Below are 7,395 nucleotides of genomic sequence, written 5' to 3' on the forward strand. Positions count from 1 at the left end.
GATGCGCAGTAAGTCCTGTTACAAGGCTCGGAAGTAAGCCGATACGTACTCTATATTTCATACAAAGGCTGTATGTATTTGCGATCACAGATGCTTGCGTTTTTAGAAGCGCTGTTAATGTACTGTGGACACCTGATTTTAGTTGGTGTTTTCTTCTTTCAAGAGATGTGTTAGACATTATAATACACGAATCACCGCGTGGTATGCACATGCAACCGCTAAAAGATACCGGAATTGAATTACGATATAATAACATAGAACATTTCGCAGTCAAAATCGTGTTCTATCATTTTGCGTTGTTGGAATTTTCAGTCGGGCTTTTCTCAACTTCTTCTTTTGGGCGAAACGCGTTTTTACACATTTTATGCAATTATTGCCGTCACTCAAACACCAAATCTGGTATGTTTAATCTCTGTGGTAGAATGTATACCTATTATGATGCCCGGACAACAAAGATGAAGTGAAAATTGCAGGAGCGGAGCAGAGCAGAGGAAGACAAGGAAGTCGGAAAAAGGCTAGGCATTCGAACGGACGACAGCGTCTCAGCTTCAGTCTTTTACACTATTTAGGTTTTAATGCTATCAGTAGCACTGAATGCTATCGGCTACGAAGTTCGCCATATGGAGACCCATACACCACCTCCTTGTGTAATACCTTCGGTCCCTTAAAAGAAGAAATAGATGAAATCATGATTATTTTTTTAATGTTCAAGCACCATCCGCTGAAAACACACTAGGTATTAAGTCCAAAAATGTTGTAAGCTAGGGTAGTTACAATAATTTTCTCATTCGTACAGAGTGGAGTGTCACTGGTGATAAAACCATTTCTGTTTGCTCCGTCATGCGTACTCCCATGTCAAGGACCTTCACGAGCATCTACTAGTTTTTACATGCGCACAGCATTTACGTCAAGAGATCATGAAGCTTTCCTAGCACTAAAAACTCATTTAGAAGAAAATATTAAGATTTATGCCTGGTACAAATTTAATTCACCCAGCTTTAATATTAAGGAAACAGACATTTTTTGGAACATGTCGCCTTAATATATCAGAACTAACAGAGTATAAACAGACTCATTAATAACAGCATCAGGTTCAAGGGGAGCTCCCGTCGCGATGTGTAATGACAGCCGTCTTTACCTATGGCCCACAGAACGCTTTCCTTTGTGATTTCAACATCCAGCCCATAAATTCCCTTATAAAGGTATCTCAAAGAAACCAAGTAAATGCTGAACAAATGACGTGCTGAGAAAAGACGTGCCGTAAGTGAGATAGCCGTCTTTTTCTTTAGCTGTACCTTCTTTCGTCTCATAATTTACTCATCTTGCTGTGAATGGGCCTTCTGGTTCTGGCACCAGCTAACCTGTGCGCAGGGCCTGAGATTGCTTTGGAAATTCAGGGAAATAAAAGAACAATATCCAAAGGCTGAACTTCATACAGCTCGAGATAATTACGCGTGGCTGTTCGTGACTTCGTCGACTTTGAAGGTTACTGGTAGTTCCATAGGAGTCTAATGGTAGTTCCATAGGAGTCTAACGCAACTGTGCACGGTGCTATCCAGCTTAACCCGGGAAGGAATGCGCATTTCCCCCCCCCCCCCCCCCCCATTGTATTTCAATAGCAAGTGGCACTTGCCTTATCGAAGTGGTCTCACGGCTCACGCTAAGTTGCCGGAATTCCTGGTGCGGAGATGATACCGCAATAACGGGCATACAGGCAGCGACTTAGGACCACATTCGAAACGATTCTTACCTCATGAGGATGCCTTAAGAGCGGCCTGCCATCGACAAATTTTTAAGCACGCCTTACTAAAGACTGCTTTAGTGAGGCCTCTCTCGGAGCGTCCTTGTATTGAGGCAGGTAGAAGGCTACCTTCCTGCTTCCTTATCCCACACCATCAACCGGGCGAATGCTTCACTGCACACTAACTCGCTTAGCGCTTTTGTCCTATAGGTTCTTGGACTTCCTTAGGTTCTCCGGCTTCTTGGGTGACGTTGAGCCCACAGTTGTAGAGCGGGAGTAGAGGACATTCGCTCTTGACCGTGCAAAACTGCCGAACCTTAAACACTTGCACGCTGCTACACCAACGATGTTCTACTGCAAAACAATCTAGAGCATTGAAACATAGATCGTTGAAACAGTACGTGCAAAAGGCAAAACGAGTGCACACAGGAGCTTACCGTCTTTGCCAAAAGTAACCAGGCTGCATGTTTTGCTCTTCGCTTGTATTCTAAAGCTAACTTGGATGCCCAGGGGATCACAGTATGTTAAGGAGTGAGGACATGAGCTCACCTTTACTTTGCATAGAATGACAACTCCAGAAGTGGTATGGATTCTCTACTACTCGGAACACACAGCCTGGTTACATTTGGCAAAGACTGTACCTCGAACTAAATGCAATGTTATATGTGCCTATACCTGCTTTTTTTGAAATTTGGGCCGATATATTTCAAATATTATTTTCAAATGCTCGACTCCAATAGCGTACAAGTTGCTCATTGTTGCTCTGAGTTTTCCTCCTTACCAAAGCAGGGGCTAAGGATGGTTTGAAAGTTAGATCGCTCCCTCCAACGCTTCCTTGAGTCGTAAAACATGGAGTGCTTCTCATGTGCGGTATCTGAAACTTTATGAGCTAAGGAGCGTTATGAAATTTAACTAATAATACTAATAGCTTGGCCTTCCAACTGCATTTTATTGCGCCCTGGTTTAACGCGCAGTAAATGCAAACTGCTATGCGAAATTTGTGACCACGTTTGACTGTGTGTATAATGAAGAAAGCGTTAAAACGAAGAGATTTCACGTCCACTTTACGTTTTTATTGGTTTGTTTCAAAATGCAACAAAAGATTGGGGCTCACCAGTGACCCTGGCTACTCCTTTAGAGAGAAAAGTAAAATAAACGCAAGACGACTGACAACTCGATGCAAAACACGACGTTCTGAAATAAGGGACGCAGACTGAAATTAAAATCACAATGCAGCAAGTGTGTAACATATTAATAGGGAGTGTCAAACTCTGTGCCTGAAAGCGAAAAAAGAAAGAATCAAAATTAAGGTAATGCCATCTCATTCGCAGCAGTATGGCACGTTACAAAAGATGTGCGCGAGACAATAATGTAAGGCCTCGATAGCCCTCACAGCGAAATTTACCCGTGCTCCATTAATTTATGGTTTGGTTTGGTTGGTTGGTTTTGTGGGGTTTTGTGTGTGTCGCTCTCATAGCGACTCAGGCTATGAGAGATGCCGTATTGGAGGACTCCGGAAATTTCGATCACCAGGGGTTCTTTAACGTGCAGTGACATCGCAGCACACGGGTGCCTTGCTTTTCGCCTCCATCGAAAAGCGGCCGCCGAGGCCGGGATTCGATCCCGCGTCCTTGGGAACAGCGCCGTAACCACTGCGCCACCCCGGCGGGGCCATTAGTTTATGGATTTTAGTATCATTGAGCTTCTCGTTACCGGGACTGTCGCAATATTTTTTTTCATTTGTCGCTACAATATCCGTCGCAAAAGGGCACAGTGTGGATGGTACGCACCTCAAACCACCCGTTGCTTAAAACCGAGTCAATACAGTACTTCTACAAAACCAAAGTCATTGAGGGAGAGACAGCGCACTGTGGATGATAATAACTCACGTTGTATTAAGAAAGAGAAATAAATAGATGGCATTAATAGTGAAAGGAAAATGATTATAGAGGGTTTTTTTTTTTTTTTTTTTTTTGAGAGCCAAGGAAGGGGGGAGGGAGGTGTGTTTTTCCGATCGACGAGAAAGCGTCGCTCGAGAAAAGATGTATATATTTTTTTGTCCTCTTTCATTCCTGCGAAGAAAACTGGCGGGGATTGAGAAGCCCGCAATGAAGAAAAAAACCATAAACAAAAGAGCAAATTCGTCGCACTTTATTATTGCTTTGTATTACTTTTGTTCGTTCGCTATGCGACGGTTCGTGAGAAGCTCGTCTTTCTAAAGGTAAAATAAAAATGAGAGTGTGTGTTTGAATGAAAGTGAAAAGGCAAAAAAAAAAAAAACAAGAAAAAATTTAAAAACTACGCAAAAGTGAGGCGACGTCGTCGGCGGAAGCGCCTTGTTCGGAGCGAGTCATTAATTTAGGGGATTTCACGTATTTTATCAATGCGTAATTTTATATTCGTTCCTTTTTTTTTTTCTTTTTACTGCCGCCGAGAAAACGCTTTCGGAATGGAAGCCTGGGCTATCCGCGGACTGAGAATTCGATAAGAGGGTATGGAAGTGGAAAAGCCGGTGAAAGGCAGCTAGACTATTAAAAACAAATAAAAAAAAGGAACAGAGAAGAGAAATTAGAGAATTCAGGGGAAAAAATATAGCCATATATATATATATATATATATATATATATATTTCCCGGCTGGTTACTGCGACTCGTGTGTCACTAATAGAGGCCGGGCGGTTCCGAACTGTAAACACGAATGCACTCCCGAGAGAGCCGAGCACTGTTTCATGCTTTACACCGTTTCGAACATCTTCTTAATTCGCTCCATCTCTCTCCTTCGCCCTTCCCCCTGAACCACGCATTTGCTTTCTCGTTGCCATTAGTGTGGGTTCTTCAACAGAGAGCTCCTCTGCCGGTGCTTGTTTGTCTTCGTAAAACCAGTGAACAAGAAAAATAAAGAGAAAACGTTCATCACTTCGCCAAACATTGGCGGTGTGCTGCGAAAGAAGCATTTTGTTAGCTCCTATACCGGACTCCGTCTTTACCCAGTTGCCGTGTTTTTTCCTATTTCCGTCTTGCTCGTCATCCTCCCCTGCTGCTTTCCTTTATTCCCCAAGCAAACATTCTCAGATAATTGAATTTTTTTCCAACTAAAATCTATTGGCTGGACTGTTGTAGCGTGTGCACTGTCTGCCACTAGATTACGCGGTTATTTTCGGACCAATCAGGGATCTGCAAAACCTGAGCTGTGCCCGTCGGCACGTGTATTTTTTGTTCACGCTTGTTCTCTTAGATGTCGCTTCAAACAGAGTGACAGACGTGTACAGCAGCCCAAATCTTTAACTGGCGTGCATGACGGCTGCATTCTCTGTAATTTTGAGGGCTGCAGAGGAGTTAACGTGCTAAATGTCCAAGTATAAACAAATGCTCACCAAGCCCTTGGTTAATATTGACTTTCCGGCAAGTTTTATCCGCCCTGAGGCGCAGGAGCACGAAAAATTGGGGCCGTCACTCATGCCAGTTTACGATTTGGCCGGCTTTACATACAGCTCACAAGTTCGTTCAAACATAATACACCTCGGGTCCTGCAACCCCAAGCGAAACGCTGCGTGAAGAAGGGGTCTTGCTTCACGTGGTATGGACCAGCCCAAACAATAAACTTTACGAATCAAATGTATACTGGCAGCTACTGAGGGATTGGAAGTCGCCCTATCCAACTCCAGACTTAAGGCCCAAGGGCCCTCGTGACACGATCACGGGCAACAGCGACAGCCGCTGAAGAATGTTTTTTAATCAGTCAGTAAGCTTTACAGTATACCGACAGTTTGCTGGCACTGGCGTGTGTTACTTGGACTTGAACTAACACTACTTGTTGCCTGGTACGCTGTAGGTACTGGTCTTCGTTGTGAGCTTTTTGAGCACGGCAACAGGGCGCCGTGGGTTGTTGTTTTTTTCCACACAATAGAAGGCGCCACTATATAATCACCTCCAAAACTCATTTATGGTTGGAAAATACACTCTCTTGCTTCTTGTCCGCCATCTGCCGGTGCTGCACATGACACTCATGTCACTCAAGATTCTGCTGGCCGCCCGAGGCAATGTCATATTTGATACTGAATACAACGCGAAGGGTACAAGGAAGGCGCATGAAAACAACAGGACACTTTCGCGCCGTATTCAGTACCAGACAATGTCCATGAACCGACTAGTCTAGACCAAAGTACTGCTGAAGCAGTCGGGGAAAGCTCGTGTTCTTTGTGCCACTTCAACACCTCAGGAGTGGATAGTAGAGGTTCACTATCCTTGAACCAAGCTTGACGAGCGTTAGCCATCGACCGCAGTCGCTGTTGCCGCTTCGGCTTTGGCTCGCTTCTGTGCTTGGTAAGTTTCTCGGCAACAGCTACGTCTACGGTCTCTGTCTTTAGCGAAATGGTGTATGCGCGTGACGTATTTACCTAGCTTAAGCCAGGAGCGGCGCATATTGAACTTCATGAAGAAGACGATGTTCCAAACGCTATAGCGTTTTGCACTTGGAACTTGATGCAGACGATGATGTTTACTGCACAGCGCGAGAGTGTGTTGCAGTTTTAGACGAGGCGTGACCGTCTGCGGCCATAGCATAGTGCTCTCGTGACTCGGCACGACGATGAAGACGGCCGTGTTCGATGCACACCGCGACACGAAGCCGACGATGTTTACTATGCTGCGCGAGATCAAACAACATGCGGCGTGTGGGTAAGTGACGCCATCTGTGGAACTCATGAGGTACTATAGGGATCGGAATAACGCGAAACTCACAAGTGGACGCAGTTCAGCTAGCGCTCTATAAAGCACATAGGTGCATCAAAAATACCGAAATAAAACATATGAGTAGGTTGTTCTCTCCCATGCATATTGCTCTATGGGCCTCATTAGCCAAGGAGTGGCTAAGTTGGCTTGAAGTTATGTAGACCATAACCGACAGCACACAGAAACATAGACAGGACAAGCGCAATTTCCAACTCTTTGTTCACAGCGGATGCGAATGAATATAAGGCAAAATAATTAAGGTGGAACCAAACAGATCCATGAGGAGTAGTTACACTGATCAGAGCACAGAATCTAGACACACACGTGTCTCACCGCATTTTATATAACAAAACCATTTATAACTTGCAATAGATGGGGTGCTTACACAATCGGTGCCTTTTTCGTTGATATTGCTTGCCTCGAGCAGTTCCCGGGATATCTGATCCTTACTCCTATTGAAGATTTTTATATATTGCAGCCCCGCTTCGCAAAAGTTCCTCTTTTTCACTGCAGGCTTTGCACTGGTATGGCAATCGGGATCCCGTGCAATTCTTCAAATTTCGTTCATGGTTTCGTAAGCGATCATTATTACATTGGTCATTATGGCCGATGAACATTTTCCTGCATGTAATAGGTATTTGATACACGACACCGACAGAAAGCTTGTTTGTGTGGCTCCTGTGCTTTGTATTATCCTTTTAGCGGATATGGACAGAGCCTGGGTGGAAGCATTTGACGGAACCAAAGTGCTGAAAAGGTTTAGACGAGTTGACGATTCTTTCATAATTAAAAAAAAAATGAAGCAGGGAAAATTGTTTTACCCACAAACAGTGGAAGAAGTCTTTCTCTTTTTCCTGTTTTAAACTGCTCGGAAACTGTTCGGAGTGCACCCATGAGCTCGCCGAAGGCAGTAGTTTGCAGTTT

This window comes from Amblyomma maculatum, chromosome 5 (genome assembly GCF_055883805.1).
Source record: "Amblyomma maculatum isolate TAMU_Amacu chromosome 5, ASM5588380v1, whole genome shotgun sequence".
Taxonomy (NCBI): Eukaryota; Metazoa; Arthropoda; class Arachnida; order Ixodida; family Ixodidae; genus Amblyomma; species Amblyomma maculatum.